Source organism: Lepus europaeus, chromosome 9, assembly GCF_033115175.1.
Source record: "Lepus europaeus isolate LE1 chromosome 9, mLepTim1.pri, whole genome shotgun sequence".
Classification (NCBI taxonomy): Eukaryota; Metazoa; Chordata; class Mammalia; order Lagomorpha; family Leporidae; genus Lepus; species Lepus europaeus.
Window position 1 is genome coordinate 23,222,278 of NC_084835.1, and position 20,318 is coordinate 23,242,595.

The following is a 20,318-nucleotide window of genomic DNA, read 5'->3' on the forward strand; positions in this document are numbered from 1 at the left end:
CTTCAGGGTGTCCCATGAAGGCCCAAGGGCCCAAGCACTACTGCTTTCCCAGGCCACAGCAGAGAGCTGGATTGGAAGAGGAGCAGCTAGGACAGAAACTGGCACCGCAGGTAGAGGCTTATCCCACTACATCACAGCACCAGCCCCCTCGACATGACTCTTCCTGTTGCAATGAAGCTGATTTGGGGAGGTTAGGAAACTCATCCAGGGCCGGGGACAATAAGCTAGAGCTCCCAAGTGAATCCCAGACTACTGAGTGCTCTAACACAGGAGCCTCTGTGATCTGACACTTATGCCTTGGAAGAGTATTCCTACTAGGTAATGTGTTTGTCTCACAAGAGTGCTTTTACCACATAATTGTATTTTTCTACAGTAGCCTCTTTAATGACTTAAGTTGGTGTTAATCTCTGCCTCTTAGAACCTGTGGGCCCCAACTGGACTCAAGGTTTAGGAACACTAGTTTTTTCTATATGCAAAGAACAGAGACCCAGAGGTCCTCATTTCCCACTAATACTACCTGCAAAACACCACAGAAGTCCCCAGGAGGGCATGTTAGGAGGAGTCCAGAATTTAACACAGGCTATGGGACCCTAAGGGTGAGTACATCCTAGTTATTTCAGACTCTCTCCAGAAGATGGCGCTCTCGAATGACTGGTCACACAGCCCTTTCTCCACTTCTATTCAAACGAGTTCGCACTAATTTACTATCTAGAGTAAACAATTCAGCCAACCTGCCAGCACGGAAGCATGGTGAACACTGAAAGTACAAGACTCTCCTCATGGGTCAGGCTTTTAGACACACAATGCAAAGTTTTCAGAAAGGTGTGAAATTGCCTCTATTATTACAGCAATGCTAATGATGCAAACCCTTTTCAAACTATGCTCAGGATTCCTTAAATGTATTCAATTAAATACAAAAATATCTTTCTCCAAGTTCCCTCTTACCCATCCTGACTTCCCATTAAAAACTTATAATAAACAAAAGCCCAGGCTGGTGTCATGCCTCACAAGGCTAATCCTCCGCCTGTGGCGCCGGCACCCGGATTCTGTCCCGGTTGCTCCTCTTCCAGTCGAGCTCTCTGCTGTGGCCCAGGAGTGCAGTGGAGGATGGCCCAAGTGCTTGGGCCCTGCACCCGCGTGGGAGACCAGGGGGAAGCACCTGGCTCCTGGCTTTGGATTGGCACAGCGTGCTGGCTGCAACACGCCAGCCGTAGCGGCCACTTAGGGGGTGAACCAATGAAAAAGGAAGACCTTTCTCTCTGTCTCTCTCTCACAGTCTAACTCTGCCTGTCAAAAAAAAAAAAAAAAAAAAAAAAAAACAGCCCAGGTCTGTCATGTGTGGTTCATGGGGCAGCTGGAAACCAAAATGTGAAGCCTGGGTCTTTACCTCCTGCTCCCACATCTCTAGAGTGTTCATTAGTTGAGAGGCATGTGATGTGGCACCTTGCCACCTTACCCCTTGTGCCCTCCTCTGGCAGTCCATAGGACAATTGCCCTTGGGAGAATCATCATTTTGGTATAGAGGTAGGAAAAATGAGGCTCAATCTTGCCTGCGCGAAGTCTGATGACAGAGCAAACTCCCAACCGTGAGGTGGGGCCACATTCTAGTCCAAATTCTGCCACTCAGTTTTTTTGTGGAAACATTCGAAGCCTCTGACTCCCTCCCTTTGGGTTCCAGTTTTCTGGTAAAATGGGAGGAGAGAAAGGCTTGAAGGAGATTTCTACTCAGTGGGTTGTAACCAAATTAGTGAGTGGTAATCAGCAGTTTCAGGAAGATACAGCTCTGTTTTGCTTTTTTAATCAAATAGAATGAAGTAGAAAACATTGATGCATTCCATGTGCTCGATCCTGTTTTGTGACTCCTTTGTTTCAGTTATTAAGTTCAACTCTTAATGTGAACCTAAGTATGGCTTCACTAGACAACATACTCCTCACACCTGGAGATACACAGACACAGAGCTTCTGTTCTAAGCCCCTTTAGAGGCCTTATCACTGCACGAAAATGAAGGATCAACTCCCCAAGGATTGCAGAGCAGTTCGGCTTTCTCTCTAGGGGCCTCAACCAGGCCAGAAAAAAGAAAAGCCCCAAAGCACTTAGTCTACTTCTCTTTCACACATATTCTCTCTCTCTCATTCCATCCCACATGCAATTTGAGTAGGGACTCTCTTTTAATGGTTTCTAAACATTCAAGGTCTAAAACCCAGTTTCCTAGCAACCCTGAAGTATTAATGGTTACTGCAAAGTCCATGCAACGCGTAAACCCTGTGGAAGATGGGAAGCTTGTCCATCAAGCTAGGAACAGTAAGGAGCACAGAACACGATCCATCCTATGATAGGACAGTTTTCTCCCACAGCCCACCCCTCCAACTCTATTAAACTGGTTTTAAGAGTCTGCTGAAAATAATGCCTTAATACTCTTAACTTTTAAAATATTGCAAATAAAATGACTGTGATTCATAAAAGCCCCTGGGCCTTTAGCTCACTCATTGAGAATTTAGTTAATGAGGTTACAAATGAGATCCACTGGGGTTACTTACTGTACCCCAGGGAGGCAGTCACAGGGGATGGCATGAGACACACTAGCTGGAGGGTGGAAAAACCATCCTCACCACTCACACCTTTTCCCAGACCCTCAGCATCTGCCTGGCACACATTCATGCACAACTCCTGACCATGCTGCCAGGGTGAGCCCCTGGAAGTCTGACACACTGGGACAGCCACTTTGCAAAACAGCTGAGAAGTTTCTTATAAAATTAAACATATATTTACTATATATACACATATATAGCAATTCTACTTCTAGGTTTTTACCTAAAAGAAATACATACAGGCTGGCGCTGCGGCTCACTAGGCTAATCCTCCACCTGCGGCACCGGTACTCCGGGTTCTAGTTCCGGTTGGGGTGCCAGTTCTGTCCCGTTGCTCCTCTTCCAGTCCAGCTTTCTGCTGTGGCCCGGGAAGGCAGTGGAGGATGACCCAAGTCCTTGGGCCCTGCACCCGCATGGGAGACCAGGAGGAAGCACCTGGCTCCTGGCTTTGGATCGGCACAGCGTGCCGGCCATAGCGACCATTTGAGGGGATGAACCAAAAGAAAGAAGACCTTTCTCTCTGTCTCTCTCTCTCACTGTCTAACTCTGCCTGTCAAAAAAAAAAAAAAAAAAAAGAAATACATACCTAAGACTTATACAAGAGTGTCTGCTGCAGCAAAGACTATTAATAACAGCGAGAAGATGAAAACAACCATTTAAATGCCCACAAGTGGGTTAAGGGAGATACGAATTGTGGTCTATCTATAAAATGGAGTATTATTCAAGAATAAATATATTAATACATACCACAATGCAGGTGAACCACAAAAGCATTATGCTAAGTGAAAGAAGCCAATCACAGGGCATGCTGCAACAAGTAAAGCTGCTGCCTGTGATGCTGGCATCCCATGTGGCACAGGTTCATACCCCAGCTGCTCCACTTCCAAACCAGCTGCCTACTAATGGCGTGGGAAAAGCCTCATTGATGGGAGACCTGGACAAAGCTCCTAGTTCCTGGCTTCAGACTGGTCCAGCCCTGGCCATCTGAGGAATGAATCAAGAGATGGGAGATCTCGCTCCTTTCTAAGTCTTTCAATAAATAAATCTTAAAAAAAGCCTATAGTCTGTGGCTCACTCATTGAGTGAGCCTAGCGGCGCCGGCACACCGGGTTTTAGTCCCAGTCGGGGCGCCAGATTCTATCCCGGTTGCCCCTCTTCCAGGCCAGCTCTCTGCTATGGCCCGGGAGTGCAGTGGAGGATGGCCCAAGTCCTTGGGCCCTGCACCCCATGGGAGACCAGGAGAAGCACCTGGCTCCTGCCTTCAGATCAACGCGGTGCGCCGGCCGTGGCAGCCATTGGAGGGTGAACCAACGGCAAAGGAAGACCTTTCTCTCTGTCTCTCTCTCTCACTATCCACTCTGCCTGTCAAAAAAAAAAAAAAAAAAAAAAAAAAAAAGCCTATAGCAAAAGGCTTTAAGTTGTACAATTTCATTTAGTATCAATTCATACTTTTAAAAAAAGATCCCTAGATGGATGCAATGGCTGAAATCAGGAACCCAGAGCTTCCGCCAGGTCTCCCACGTGAGTGCAGGGGCCCAAGGAGTTGGGCCCTCTTCTGCTACTTTTTCAGGTGCATTAGCAGGGAGCTTGATCGGAAGTGGAGCAGGTGGATCTCAAACTGGTGCTCACATGGGATCCTGGTGTCACAGGCGATGACTTAACCCACTACACCACAATGCTGGTCCCTGCATTTACAAAATTTTTATAAGTATACACTATTTTAAACTAAGAAAATATACTTTTTTTTTTAATTTTTTTTCTTTTTTATTTATTTATTTATTTTTTTATTTTTGACAGGCAGAGTGGACAGTGAGAGAGAGACAGAGAGAAAGGTCTTCCTTTTGCCGTTGGTTCACCCTCCAATGGCCGCCGCGGTAGCGCGCTGCGGCCGGCGCACCGCGCTGTTCCGATGGCAGGAGCCAGGTGCTTATCCTGGTCTCCCCTGGGGTGCAGAGCCCAAACACTTGGGCCATCCTCCACTGCACTCCCTGGCCACAGCAGAGAGCTGGCCTGGAAGAGGGGCAACCGGGAAGAAAATATACTTTTAAAAAGATCATATTCATTGTTAAATAGTTGCTACATGCAAACTCATTACCTGATACTCGTTTCCAACCCATTCTAAATGGAATCCTTTGTCTCACTTTAAGCATCTTAGTCACTAAGGTTCATGTCAGCCTGGGCTGCAATCGTAAACAAAGTGAAGGCATCCTCTGAGATTTTCACCTCTGAAATATGGCCAGCCATGTTTTTCCCTTGTAAACCCATGACACCAGCTGCTAATACTAACACTATTAAAGCCATCTCCTCACTTTGAAAGCTTAATTTTTAACACACTAACAGACTCCTACCATTACAAAGTTTTTTCTTCAATTCTTTTTGTTTAAGATTTAATATTTATTTAAGAGGCAGAGTTATAGACAGAGAGAGAGCGAGCTTCCATCTGCTGGTCCACTCCCCAAATAGCTGCAACAGCCACAGATGGGCTGATCCAAAGCCAGGAGCCAGGAGCTTCTTCCAGGTCTCCCACACGGGAGCAGGGGCCCAAGCACTTGGGCCATCTTCTACTGCTTTCCTAGGCCATCAGCAGGGAGCTGGATCAAAGTGCAGCAGCCAGGACAGGAACCAATGCCCATAGGTATTCCAGTGCCATAGTAGATGCTTAACCTACTATACCACAGTGTTGGCCCCGCTTAAACTTTTTTTTTTTTTTTCTTTGTAAGATGTATTTATCTGAAAGGAAGAGTAACTGAGAGGCAGAAGCTGGGGGGGGGGGGGGGGGGCGGGGACGAGAGACCATTGGCTGCAATGGTCAGAGCTGTGCCAGTTCAAAGCCAGGAGCCTGCAGCTTTTTCCAGGTCTCCCACACAGGTGCAGGGGCCCAAGGATTTGGGCCATCTTCTACTACTTTCCCAGGTCATAGCAGACAGCTGGATGGAAAGTGGAGAACCGGTGTCCATATGGGGTACCTGCACTGCAGATGGCAGCTTTACCTGCTACATCACAGCTCAAGCCCCTCAATTGTTTTTCTAAAATGCATTTATTTATTTTAAAGGCAGAGTTACAGCCGGTGCCGTGGCTTAACAGGCTAATCCTCTGCTTTGCAGCGCCGGCACACCGGGTTCTAGTCCTGGTTGGGGCGCCAGATTCTATCCCGGTTGCCCCTCTTCCAGGCCAGCTCTCTGCTATGGCCCGGGAAGGCAGTGGAGGATGGCCCAAGTCCTTGGGGCCCTGCACCCACATGGGGGACCAGGAGAAGCACCTGGCTCCTGCCTTCGGATCAGCGAGATGCGCTGGCCGCAGCGGCCATTGGAGGGTGAACCAACAGCAAAAAGGAAGACCTTTCTCTCTGTCTCTCTCTATCCACTCTGCCTGTCCAAAAAAAAAAGGCAGTGTTACAGCGTGAGAAAGGGAGAGAGCTTCCATCCACTGGTTCATTCCCCAGATGGATGCAATGGCTGGGGCTGGGTGAAGCAGAAGCCAGGAGCCAGAGAGAGAGAGACAGACAGAGAGAAAGGTCTTCCTTTTCCATTGGTTCACCCCTCAATGGCCACTACAGCTGGTGCGCCCCGCACTGATCTGAAGCCAGGAGCCAGGTGCTTCTCCTGGTCTTCCATGTGGGTGCAGGGCCCAAAGACTTGGGCCACAGCAGAGAGCTGGACTGGAAGAGGAGCGACTGGGACAGAATCCGGCGCCCCAACCGGGACTAGAACCCGGTGTGCCGGCGCCGCAGGCGGAGGATTAGCTTATTGAGCTGCGGCGCTGGCCTTCTTCAGTTTTTGTAAAGCAAAAGAAACCTTCATGCACAAAGCAGAACACAAACACAAAGGTCCAAAAAACCTTCCCATAAAATACCCATAAAGAAGGAGAAATCAAGGAAGTGGCCACAGCAGACTAGAGATTGCTTGGGATGACCCCATGCCATATCAAAGTGCCTGGTTCAAGTCCCAGTTATTCTACTTCTGATCCACCTATCAATGTGCATCCTGGAAGGCAGAAGGTGACGGCTTAAAGACTTGGGTTCCTGCCACCTGTTTTGAGACCCAGGCGTTATAAGCTCCTAGCTTTATTTATTTATTTATTTTTTTGACAGGCAGAGTGGACAGTGAGAGAGAGAGAGAGACAGAGAGAAAGGTCTTTCTTTGCTGTTGGTTCACCCGCCAATGGCCGCCAAGGCCGGCGCACCTTATTTTCAAGTGCATGTGGGGTGGGATGAGACAGACAATAAACAAGAAATTAAAAACCATAGACTATGTTAGATGATGGTAAATACTGAGGAGGAAGTAAAGGGGTACATCTGGGAGCATGGTTGGTGAGGTGTGGTGTTTGAGTATTTTATTTATTCATTAGTTAAGAGAGAAAGATCAAGACAAAGCTTTGATCTGATGGTTCACTTCTCAAATGCACACAGCAACCAGGATTTTCTGGACCAGGCCAAAGCTGAGAACCAGGCCCTCAATCAGTGTCCCCCATGTGGGTGGTAGGTACCCAGCTGCTTGAGCCATCTGCATTGGCAGGAAGCTACAATCTGGAGCTGGAGCCAAGAATGAATTAGAGGAATGTGGGTGTCTTAACTGGCCACTTAACTGCAAGGCCAAATGCCCATCCCTTGTGGTGCTTTTAGACAGAAGCTCAGGAAGACCTAATTCAGGGGGTGACATTTGCATAAAGAGCTGATAGAGGTTAAGAACATGAGCCACGGCTGGGGGGAGGGGCCTTCTGGGGAATAGTGTTCCAAGCAAAGGGAACAGCAAGTACAAAGGCCCTAAGTACATGTTTGTGTCAGATGTATTTGAGAAATAACAAGAAAGCTAGTTTCACTTTATTTGAAAGAGATGCAGAGTCAGATCATCCAACCACAGATTTGTTCCTCAAATGCCTGCATCAGCTGTGACTGGGTAAGGCTAAAGCTAGGAACGTATTGCCGGCGCTGCAGCTTACTAGGCTAATCCTCCACCTGCGGCGCCTGCACACCGGGTTCTAGTCCCAGTCGGGGAGCCAGGTTCTGTCCCGGTTGCCCCTCTTCCAGTCCAGCTCTCTGCTGTGGCCCGGGAGTGCAGTGGAGGATGGCCCAAGTCCCTGGGCCCTGCACCCCATGGGAGACCAGGAGGAAGCACCTGGCTCCTAGCTTTGGATCGGCAACGCGCTGGCCGTAGCGGCCACTTGGGGGGGTGAACCAACGGAAAAAGGAAGACCTTTCTCTCTGTCTCTCTAACTCTGCCTGTCAAAAAATAAAAAAAAAAAGAAAGAAAGCAAGTTGTATGAAGTCAGATTTTTGTTTGTTCTGTTCACTGCTCAGGCTCCAAGAAACCTAAAGATCACTAGCATAGAGAAGGAACCCCACAAAGCATGCCTCAAATCACTACTGTGCCATAAATACCTGCTGTACACAGGTAATCAGAGAACTCCAAAGGCACCCAATGCAGTTATCATCCAAAACCACACCAATTATATATGGAGCATAATTATCAACAAGAGGCACCAATGCACAGTTCACAAAATGCATTCCAAGCACTGAATGTGTTTACTATTTATTTATTTGAAAGTCAGAATTGCAAGAGAGGGAGAGTCGGATCTTCCATCGGATGGTTCATTACCCAGATGGCCACAACAGATAAGACTGGGCAAGGCCGAAACCAGGAGCCAGAAGCTTCATCCGGGTCTCCCACATAGGTAGCAGGGGCCCAAACCCTTGGGCCGTCTTCTGCTGCTTTCTCCAGGCCATTAGCAGGGAACTGGATGGAAAGTGGAGCAGCTGGGACTCAAAATGGCACCCAAATGGGATGCTAGAGTCACAAATGGCAGTTTTGCCCATTATACTATTATGCCAGACCCTACTTTTTAAAGATTTATGCCCCCCTAGCCCAGATCCAAGTCAGGAGCTTGGAACTCTATCCAGGTCTCCCATGTGGGTGTCAGGGGTCCAAACACTTCGGCCATCTTCTGCTGCTTTCCCAGGCGTATTAGCGAGGAGTGAGACTGGAAGTGGAGCAGCTGGGGCTCGAACCTGGCATCCATATGGAATGCTGGCGTAATCCGTTGCACCACAATGCCAGTCCCAAATGTGTTTATTTTGCATGTATTATCGCCTACCTTTATCGAGTCTTCATTAACTAGAGAGCATAAATGAAGGGCCCTGCAACTGAACACTCATCTGGGCCTTGCTGGCGTGGAAACGTTCCTGTAAACAAAGCTGAAGCACTTTATATGACAGCAACTAACCACAGAAAAGTTTCACTTGTGGACAATTAAGTGAGAAATATTGGTCATGACTGTAAGATTTAAATCCTATCATAGTTTAAAACAAATGCATTAATCACTTTGGAAGTTCTGTGTTGGTGTTGAGGTCACATCCTAAAGACCCAAGGCTTTCAGGTTGCTTACCTGTCACTGAAAGACAATTACCCCCATGTTTCGCAGGCAAAGCAAAGTGAAGCCCTAAGCTGCTCCTCATTATACGAGGAAAGCCTCTTCAGCAAAAGGTCTGCCAGGCGAGCCTTAAACGAGTGTCTCAGCAACGTGATGCCAAAGGCAAAACATTCCCTCCCACTACCTGCACTTACAGGGAAGCTGGACAACAAATGATGTATAATCCTTGGTAACAAAATTCATATACAAAAAGGAGTTTTAGCAAAATAAAGCCAAGAAACAAAGAGGAAAGTTGTCTATGTTTGACAGTGACAGGATGCTTTTGGGAATACCAGACTGATCTGTCTGGGCACATAGCACCAGGTTATCATCAGCCTCAGGAAAACACCGTAAAAATCAAGTCCACTGCTCCGTAAACTCAAGTCCCAGAAGGACATTTCATCCACCCCCCATCATGTATGCACTCAGCTCCAGCAATAACAGTGAAACAAAAAAATTACTTACCAGTTTTTTTTAAAACAATTTTAAAAAACTGCTTATGGGGGCCAGCACTGTGCCACAGCAGGTTAAGAGTTGGCCTATAAAGCCAGAATCCCAAATGGGCGCTCGATTGAGTCCTAGCTGCTCCACTTCCAATCCAGTACCCTGGTAATGCACTTGGGAAAGTAACGGGAGATGACCCAGTGTTTGGACCCCTGAACTCACGTGGGAGACCCAGATCATGTTCCTGGTTCCTGGCTTTGGCCTGGCCTAGTCCCAGCCATTCAGTCATTTGGAAAGTAAACCAGCAAATGCAAGATCTCTCTCTCTCCGTCTCTCCCTCTCTATTATCTGGACTTTAGAAACTTAGAAAGAAAGAGACTGGCAAAAAGCACAGGCTATGTCACTATATTGTATATTTTACTACATACTAAAAAAAAAGTATCAGCTACTTAGAGGGGCTCCAGGCTGTCCACCCCTTTCCAAGGCCCTACAGTCAAAACATAAAGAACTTTTAATGCCTTGAAGTCTCACAGCTCATGTGTGAGAGTCTTGACATGGGTTTTCCAAATATGGCAACGGTCCTAAAAGCTGAAATGACATATGAATTGTGAGGCTGAAAGAAATTCTTCTGAGTTGTCAATAACATAAAGCAGATGGGATCAACCACTCTAGGGCAGTGACTGTGAAACCCTCTGTTCTCTCTATAGAAAGCTGTAACACTGCTGCCAAAGAAACAGTCAAAATGCCACCCAAAACTATAGGGAAAAAAGTATTATAGTTGTCATATTTGTTTTTAAAATATGTAATTTTTTGTGGGATTTTTCTTTAATCTCATAAACAGTCATTTTCTTACCTAATTCTGCTTCCAAAACTAAATTCCTTTTAAGGATGACATTTGTAATTATACATAAAGAATAAATTGTTATATAACTTCAGACATCACAAAACCTGCCCTGCACTAAATACAAAAATCATTATTTTCTTTTTTTAAGTTTTTGAAATGTTTCAAACCTCTTAAAATATTCTCAAACTCAGAACGTGCGTTGCCTTTACGACTGAGGGAGAAAATATTGGTGGTGGTGGCAGGGGGAATTCATGGGTCTGAAATCACGATGGCTGCCTGACACTGTAGGATTTTCAATACATCCACAAACACACACTGATTTAGCCTATCTACAAGCTTATAACTTCACTCCATGACAGCCGGGAGATGGACCACACATATACAAGTGAAGATAACAATCCCAAAACACGCTGTTCCTAAAGTGTGCACAAGGCACTGGAAGGTCAAAGGAAGTGAAGTGGCCAACTCCTCAACCTTGTAAGACAATAGGATAGAACTGTGCCAGAAATGGAAGCTCCTGTTTATTAAGCACTCACTGTTCACATAGCTCCTAAGCTACTATGTTCTCACAACTCTGTGAAGTACATACTATGGACCACTGTCCTTACAGGTGGGTACACTGAAGCAACATATCACCTATGCCTCATCACAGAAAAACAACGGAAACCAGAGATCAAAGAATCACCACTCTGGGTCAGTGTTGCAGCCTAGCAGGTGAAGTTGCCACCTGTGGCACCAGCACCCGATGTGGGCACCAGTTCATGTTCTGGCTGCTCCACTTCCAATCCAGCTCCCTGGTAAGGGCCTGGAAAAGCAGCAGAAGATGGCCCAGGTGTTTGGGCCCCTGCCACCCACATGGGAGAACCAGATGAAGCTCTTGGCTTTGGCCTAGCCCAGCCCAAGCCCTTGTGGCTATCTGGAGAGTGAACTAGCTCTCTCTGTGTGTCATTCTTCCAACTAAATGAATACATCTTAAAATAAATAAATAAATAAATAAATAAATAAAAAGAATCACTGCTAAGAACGTTGGCATCATAGACCTAACCCTGAAGCAGCTGAAGCCCGGCTGGCTGGGAGGGTCACCTCCAAACCACGGCAAGGCAAAAAACCTACTAATGCACAGGACTAGACAGCAAGACAGAAAACCCCTTCATCAGCCACACTCTTGGTCTCCAACACTACATGTTCATTTTCACTTTCAACTGCATTTTATTCTAATTAATAAAAAAGAAACCACAGTTATAACTTGGAATGCTTTTACAAAAATCATATAAAGCAGCCCTTCTCCTAAAAGTCAAGGAACACTTAAAACAGAAAATTCTGTTCCAAAAATCTAGACGAGCTATTCCACAAGGGACGTAGCAGCCTCTCAGCTGCTCCTCTTCTAGAACCATCAGCATGAGCACACTTCCTCATCACTGTGCCTTGTCAGATGAGATTTCTGGGATGACCCTCTAGAAAGCCCCAACATCAAGGGAAACAAGGAGAAGGAGCTGTCTGCCTACCAAGAAACACTGTCAAGTAAGCTGCTAGACTCACACATAACTTTAGCAATTTAAAAGGCTTCTTTTTGGCTAAAAGTACCATTCCCAAGTAAATTTAGATTACTGATTCTAAGGTATCTTATGTTCCCTATATGAACATATCAAATTTTCTTATACACACCAAGAATTTTCCATCATCCTTAAAAAGCCAGTTATCCTCATTTAAGGGCAAGTCTCCATCTCCAGTATCCTCCTTTTTGATGCAGAATATGACTCCTATCACCTCATATGAAATAGGTGCACACAGAAGTGACCCTCTCTATGGCTGAAACTGCTTGGAGGTCTTGCCCTATGAGTAGAGGTCTCCTGATCTATGATGGATTTTGCTGCTTCAAGTGAAAGATCTTTTGTGCACCACAGCTTCAGATAAGATTATATGCTCCCCGCCTGTGGTCAGTGTTTACCCCCTGTTCAGGTCTTAGTCTGTCCCTAAACCCAAATAACAAACACACACACACACACTTAGATCCTCTGAAACAAAAGGTACCAAAAATGACTTGGACTTGGTTCATGAGCAGCCACAGAACCAGGGCAGCCCTGACCTCTACATGCTGGATAGGGGACTGAGATGTACCCCAGTGCTGTACCAGGGCCTGTGCCCAGGTGAACTCTGACAATTTCCTCTGGGTCCTTTCAAGCAAACATTCCACCTTCCCAAGGGTCTGCAAAATATCCCAGGTTCACAGCATTACTCTGGCAACTTTAGTTACCTATCCATTGCCTGAACATACTCTGTTCTCCCAGAACCAGCTGGGAAAACAATGGGATATGACTGAGTGAAAATTCACAAGGTGGCATCAGTCACAGTACCATGTCCTAATACAAAGCCACTTGTCGAAGGTCCTTCATGGGTCCTGAGATTTCCTTCCAAAAAGGACAGCAAAATATTTTAAAAATTTTTTTGAGGAAATTAAGTACAACCTCACAGTTCCAAAGTGAGGGTCACGCTGCCCTCTCTGGAATCAGCCAGCTTGTGAGGAGGGCAGTCAGAGGCTTTAATTAATGAAGATTACATTTGAGGGCCGAGAATGAAGGACAAAGCACTTCACTTCTGACATCTGTTCCCTTTCTTTGGTGCATCACAGGTAATTTTAGTAATTTTCAAAGTAAAGACACTCGTTGAACTAGCATAAATTATTCCTGGGTGGAGAGTAATTTGTGCTTTCCTTTCCCAGGGCTTACCTGTCCCAACACTGTTGAATACACTCCTCAATTTTTGGGTGCCCAAGCCTATCGACTGCCTACTGATACCCCTAGAGTGTCTGACCCCCAAAATGCTCCAGAAATCTACATCATCGGATTAAAGTCCTTCCTGGCCTTCTCAATGTGAGTGCAGCATAAAGCCTGGGACTAAACCATAAGGTCCTGGGAAGTTAATGCTGTCAATTCTCTAAGGCAGTTCCACAACTTCTACAAAGGGCAGGAGCAGTTCAAAGGACCTGGGGAAGACATACTAGTGCCTTCATTTTCAGATACGGACACACAGCAAGAAAAACCCAACCCCTTGGCAGTGGGTCTGCCACCGGCTAACTCTGCTCAAGGCACTCACTTTGGAGAACAGACACTGCTCAAGGACATGTGAGACCTCAAATAATAATAGTAACAAAAGTGAAGACATGCGGTAAGAACTAACTAGAGGCTGGCATTGTGGCTTAGCAGGTAAAGATACCGCTTACAATGTCAGCGTCCCACATCCCACATGAGAGCCTGTCAATGTCCCTGCTGCTTTACTTCTAATCCAGCTCCCTGGCAATGGCCTAAGAAAAGCAGCCCCTGCACCCACGTGGGAGACCTGGAAGAAGCTCCTGGCTCCTGGCTTCGGCCTGGCCCAGCACTGGCCATTGCAGCCATTCATAGAGAGAACCAGCAGATGGAAGATCTCTCTGTTTCTCTCCTCGCTCTATCCCCCCCCCCAAAAAAAAAACTCTAACTCTGCCTTTCAAAACAAATCTGAACTAAGTTATTGGTGAATGTTCTCCTATCAGGCTGCTGAAGCTCATAAAATATACATTCTTGCATCTCAACAAATGGGCAGCAGAGTGAAAGCTGGCAGGCTCGGAGCTGGTTCATCCCCAACAATATGGAATGTGCACAGAAGTGGGATCTCAATCAGAGACGGAGGGAGTAAGAATCTAGAAGGGGAGGAGGTTACGGCAAAAACACACACCCAGTACGTTTCAAAACAAAAATACTCTTACGCTTATTAAACAAACACTGAAGGGTGATGCCAGACATTCACATTTCCCAAGAGAGCTGAGAGAAGCTTGCAAAGCCCATGGGGCATCTCACTTCTGAGTGTGCACCTGCAGTTGGGAAAGCCTACTAGATCTGATCAAGTCCAAACTAAAAGAACACAAGGCTTAAAGCAAGGAGAGGTGGCCAACAGGCTCTTCTTTCTAAAAAATATTTAGCTATTTAAAAGGGAAAGACAGAGATCCTCCATCTGCTGGGTCACTCCTCAAACGGCTGCAATGGTCAGGGCTGAGCCAGGGCAAAGCCAGGAACCTGGAACTCCATCCGGGTCTCCCATGTGGAAAGCAGGTACCCAAGCACTTAGGGAAACTTTCCCTGCTTTCCCAGGACTTCAGCAGAGAGCTGATCTAAAATGGAGCAGCTAGGACTGGGACTAGCCCTCATTTGGCATACAGTGTTGCAGATGTCAACTCGACCTGCTGCACCACTGGCCCCTGCGGGCTCTTCTGACAGTGGGGTTCAGGTAGAATGATATGGCCACAACATCCATGGCCCGCACACAGACCTAGTCTTCTAAGATCCACCTTACATACCTTACAACCACCTTACATACAACCAAAAAAAAGCTTAGAGGGGCCGGTGTTATAGCACAGAGGGTTAAGCTACCACCTGCAATGCTGCATCCCACATGAGCACTGGTTCAAGGCCTGTCTGCTCTACTTTCTTTTGTTTTGTTTTAAGATTTATTTTATTTATTTGAAAGAGTTACAGAGAGAGGTAAAGACAGAGAGAGAGGTCTTCTATCTGCTGGTTCACTCCCCAGACGGCTGCAATGGCTGGAGCTGTGCTGATCCGAAGCCAGGAGCCAGGAGCTTCTTCTAGTTCCCCAACATGGGTGCTTGGGCCATCCTCTACTGCTTTCCCAGGCCATAGCAGAGAGCTGGATCGGAAGTGGAGCAGCCAGGACTAAGAGCAGCGCCCATATGGGATGCTGGCACTTCAGGCCAGGGCTTTAATCTGCTGCACTACAGCACTGGCTCCTGCTCTACTTCTGATCCAGCTCCCAGCTAATGTGCCTGGGAAGGCAGCATAAGATGGTCCCTGTCACCCATATGAGACACCAGGATGGAAGCATTCTTGACCTCTGGCTTCAGCCTGGCTCAGCCCTGGCAGTTGCAGCCATTTAGGGAGTGAACCAGTGGATGAAAAAAAACCTCAGTCTCTCTCTCTCTCTGGCACTCTTTCAAATAAATAAAGACCTGTGGCATAGCAGGTACAGCCACCACATGTAGTGCTGGCATCCCATATGGGTGCCGGTTTGAGTGGCTGCTGTTCCACTTCTGATCCAGCTCTCTGCTCTAGCCAGGGAAAGCAGTAGAAGATGGCTCAAAAGTGCTTGGACCCCTGCACCTGCGTGGAAGACCCGGAAGAAGCTCCAGGCTCCTAGCTTCGGATCAGTGCAGCTCCGGCCCATTGCCGCCATTTGGGGAGTGAACCAGAAGATGGAAGACATTTCTCTCTCTCTCTCTCTCTGCTTTTGCCTCTCTGTAACCCTGCCTTTCAAATAAACAAATCTTTTTTTTTTTTTAAGTATTTATGTATTTATGTGGCAGATTTGTGGAACAGCAAGTTAAGCCACACTAACCTCCCATAGTGGCAGTACCAATTTCAGTCCTAGTTATTCTGCTTTGGATCCAGCTTCCTGCTAATGTATTCTGGGAGGCAGTGGACAATGATCCAAGCACTTGGGTCCCCACCACCCTCCTGGGAGAACTAGATGGAGTTCTGGGCTCCTGGCTTCAGCTTGGCCCAGCCCTGGCTGATGCAGGCTTTGTGGGGAGTGAGCTAGCAGACAGTCTCTCTTCTCTGCCTTTCAAATAAATAAATAAATATATATTTTTTAAAAAGTAAAAATTAAATGTAAAGCATTGAAAAAGACTGGAGAAGATATCTGAAAATAGACACTTGAATACATTGTATAACAAAGCAGGTTGTAGACTATGGTCAGGGGTCAAGAAATGCCCATATACAAACCAGCAAAATGGTCATAGCCTGCAGCTTCCCTGGTCACAGGGCATCCATCTGTATGTGACATACCACAACTGACAGAAGGCCAGCTGAACAGCACACCTGCTTCCTTCTCCATTCCTGGGCCTGGGTCCTGACTTACTGCCTCTTAACAGTGCAGTGGTATCTTTTGAAACATGCCGATGTGGGGTCAGCACTGTGGCATAGCAGGTAAAGCCACTGCTGGCATCCCAGATCAGCTGCTCCACTCCTGATCCAGCTCTCTGTTAAAAGCTTGAGAAAAGTGGCAGAAGATGGCCAAGTGTTTGGGTCCCTGCCACCCATGTGTGAGACCCAGATGAAGCTCCTGGCTTCAGCCCAGCCCAGCCCTGGCCATTGAAGCCATCTGGGGAGCAGCTGGAAGATCTCTCTGTCTCTCCCTCCCTCTCTGCAACTCTTTCAAATAAATAAATAAACCTTTAAAAAAATTTTTAAAGAGATGATCAAGCAATATTCAAGAAGAAATGTTCAGGCCGGCGCCGTGGCTCAACAGGCTAATCCTCCGCCTAGCGGCACCGACACACCGGGTTCTAGTTCTGGTTGGGGTGCCGGATTCTGTCCCGGTTGCCCCTCTTCCAGGCCAGCTCTCTGTTATGGCCCGGGAGTGCAGTGGAGGATGGCCCAAGTGCTTGGGCCCTGCACCCGCATAGGAGACCAGGAGAAGCACCTGGCTCCTGCCTTCGAATCAGTGCGGTGCACCGGCGCCGGTGGCCATTGGAGGGTGAACCAACGGAAAAGGAACACCTTTCTCTCTGTCTCTCTCTCTGTCACTATCCACTCTGCCTGTCAAAAAAAAAAAAAAAAAAGAAGAAGAAGAAGAAGAAGAAACATTCAGCAGCAGATATTTGGGAGCTTAAATGAATCTAACTTGAATATATTTGGGAATAATCTAGAAGGGGTGAAGCCTCTAAAACTGTGAAACTCCTGTGGGCAAAAGGAGCCAACATCAGTGTAAGAGAAAGGGACCTGCAAAAAGACACAAACAGCGGAACATCTATACACTTCTGGGGTCTAAGAGTCAGAATCTCCTCCCAGTTCCACACAGATAAATCTACCACTCAAATCCTTTGGACCATATGACAGAGAGGGGAAGAGGGGATTCACACTATGTGGCCCTTTAAGTGTCTGCTAATCCTCTGAGACCTCAGTCTGGGGCTCATTTTTTAATGAGTTTTGGTAGTTCCTTCTCAATAACGTCATTAAAAAGATCAGGGATGATTCCTTCACACCCAGCCACCAGAGTCAAAAGGTCTCATAGTATAATGAATGGTCAGCAAATGCCAGTATATGGGAAACTCTGCAAGACAAACATCAATTGCTTCAACAGAAAAATTACAAGAGAAATATAGTGAACACAAATAAACCAAAATAATTTCAATCAAATGCCATATGCAAATCTTATATAGATCCTGACTTGAACAAACCAACTATTAAAAACTACTGAGAGGGGCTGGCGCTGTAGTGTAGATTAAGCTGCCACCTGCAGTGCTACCATCCCTCATGGGCACCAGTTCAAGTCCTTGCTGCTCCACTTTTTTTTTTTTTTTTTAATTGGTAGTTATGGTGGTGGTGGTGGTGCTCTACTTCTGATCGAGCTCCTGCTAATGTGCCTGGGAGAGCAGCAGAGGGTGACCCAAGTCCTTGGGCCCCTGCACCCACATGGGAAATCTGGAGGAGGCTCCTGGATCCTGGCTTCAGCCTTGTCCAGCCTTGGTCATTGTGGCCATTTGGGGAGTGAATCAGCGGATGGAAGATCTTTCTTATATCTCCCCCTCCTTCTCTGTCTCTACCCTTCAAATAAATAAATCCTTGTAAAAATGAAAAAAAAAATTAATAAAAACTACTGAGATAACTAGGAACATCTGATTATGACTTAATTTGGAAAAAGTAATTAATTATCATTGTTTTTTGGGCAGAACAATGGTACTAAGAATTTGTGGCTAGCTCCTTGTGTCTTTTTTTTTTTTGACAGGCAGATTGGACAGTGAGAGAGAGAGACAGAGAGAAAGGTCTTCCTTTGCCGTTGGTTCACTCTCCAATGGCCTCTATGGCTGGTGTGCTGCGGCCAGCGTACCGCGCTGATCTGAAGGCAGGAGCCAGGTGCTTCTGCTGGTCTCCCATGGGGTGCAGGGCCCAAGCACTTGGGCCATCCTCCACTGCCTTCCCGGGCCATAACAGAGAGCTGGCCTGGAAGAGGGGCAACCGGGACAGAATCCGGCGCCCCACCGGGACTAGAACTCGGTGTGCTGACGCCACAGGCATAGGATTAGCCTAGTGAGCTGTGGCGCCAGCCTCCTTGTGTCTTAACAGATACATACGGAAACATTTACAGAAAAAATATTTCTTGGCTATGTATCCTTAAAAAATCTAGCTTTCTTTTTTTGAAGAGAGGGCACAGAATGTGGATAAATAATACTGGCTAGGTGCTACTACCTGCTGAAAAACAGCTATGGTAAGAGACTCAAATCAACCATGCATCACCTTACCAGACTTTTTTCTTACAAATTGAGGTGGATTCTAAATTCAATTTTGGGCAAAAGGGGGCCAACACTGTGGTGGAAGAGTTTAAGCCTCTGCCTACAGCACCGGTATCCCATACAAGCAGCTGGTTTGTGTACCGACTGCTTCTCTTCTGATCCAGCTCATTCTGCTAATAGCCTGGGAAAGCACTGGAAGATGGCCCATGTACTTGGGCTCCAGCAGCTGTGTCAGAGACCAGGAAGAAGCTCCTGGCTTTGGATCAGCTCTGTTCCGGCCATTGTGGCCATTTGGGGAGTGAACCAGCAGATGGAAGACCTTTCTGTCTGTCTTTCCTTCTCTCCCTCTGTAACTACCTCTCAGAGAAATAAAGAAAATCTTAAAAAAAAAAAAAAAAAGGAGCAAAAAGTCCATTTTATTGTCATTAGGAAATACTACAAAACTACTATGAATACCTATTTTATTATCTGGTGTACAAATAAGCAAAAACATAATTTACTTTTAACAAATGATTTAAAATGTAACCACACAAAAGTAATCATCTGCTTACTTTATAACATACAGAAGTGTGTTTAACTTATTTCTTAAGATGATTACCCCACTATGCAAAATAACTTCACTTTGGGATAATGCTTCCCCCACCCATCCTTTTGATGAGCCAAACAATGGAAAATTTTCACCTCAGCAAGCTGGCCTAGGGGAGGCTCAGGCTCATCCTTGTTGCCTAGATACCAATGACACCTCTGGAGCTTACAGAAGGCTCCTGCATCCTTCTGCAACAGAGATTGGCTAAAGTTCATCAGTTGGTAGTTGCTCATCCCTGGCATATTCCACTGCTCAGACACACACAGGGCTGTATACAGTGTACTCCTCTGTCACCCACCCAACTTCAAGTCTTTTACATCTGCTAAAGTGGTTTCCACAATTATTTCAACTCTATTCCTGCTTCTTATCCATTTGATTTTTAACAATGCTTATGAATTCTACTCTAATGTCACAAAGCAGGTAAATCAAGTTGAATAGCAGTTATCAGTTCAACTGATTTTTTTCTCCAAAGAAAAAGTTACTGGGTGATCTAAACATCTATTACGTCAAATACCATAACGACGTATTTCTAATTCAGATACTGGTGATCATTTAAACACCCTGAAACTTCTCTTTAAATCCTTAATACCAAGTTACAAGATGTAATTATACAAACCCCACAGCAACAACCTATGTAAATAAGCACCTTAGACCACTCAAAATGTTACCCTGCTAAAAATGCAAATACAGCAAACATTTAAAATACCATCAACAAAATTACTGTAGTTATGTCCTTTATAAAAAATAAATAACAAATGATCATCTGCAGCATTTGTAACCAAGCCTCAAAACTTTCTCTACTGTTTCTTAAAACTATTCTTGGAGAAGATTTCTATTCTTGTTTCTATATACATTGTGCATTCAAAACGTTTAAAACCAAGCAGCGACTAATGCCATTACTCCAGCTATTTAAAAGCACTAGATTGCACTGGTTTCTACATTTTATTTTCATTCATTTTCTTCTAGTGCAGCTTTCTTGATACATGAGCCCAAATAAAATCCTAAAATAAGTCATCAGGATGCAAAATAGAAAAAACACTGTGTAATCAAATATAAGAAATGAAAACTCCACTCAAGGTGGAAACATCACTATAAAGCAGGCATTCTCTGGTATGTATTAAGAAGTTTACTTAATAATACCGTTAGGTGTGCAGACTCCCCATCAAACA

General features: G+C 45.9%; 1 protein-coding gene across 4 annotated transcripts in view; it reads right to left on the reverse strand.

Moving 5' to 3' along the window:
• The window catches only part of IP6K2 (inositol hexakisphosphate kinase 2), a 41,939-nt gene that overhangs the window by 10,763 nt on the left and 10,858 nt on the right, over positions 1-20,318 (reverse strand). Inside the window, exon 2 of one of the 4 annotated variants that reach the window (XM_062200819.1) lies at positions 19,245-19,337. The exons of the other annotated variants lie outside the window; for them this stretch is intronic. The gene's annotated coding sequence lies outside the window, so the exon portion shown is untranslated. The remainder of the gene's footprint in view (positions 1-19,244; positions 19,338-20,318) is intronic. 4 annotated transcript variants of the gene reach the window in all.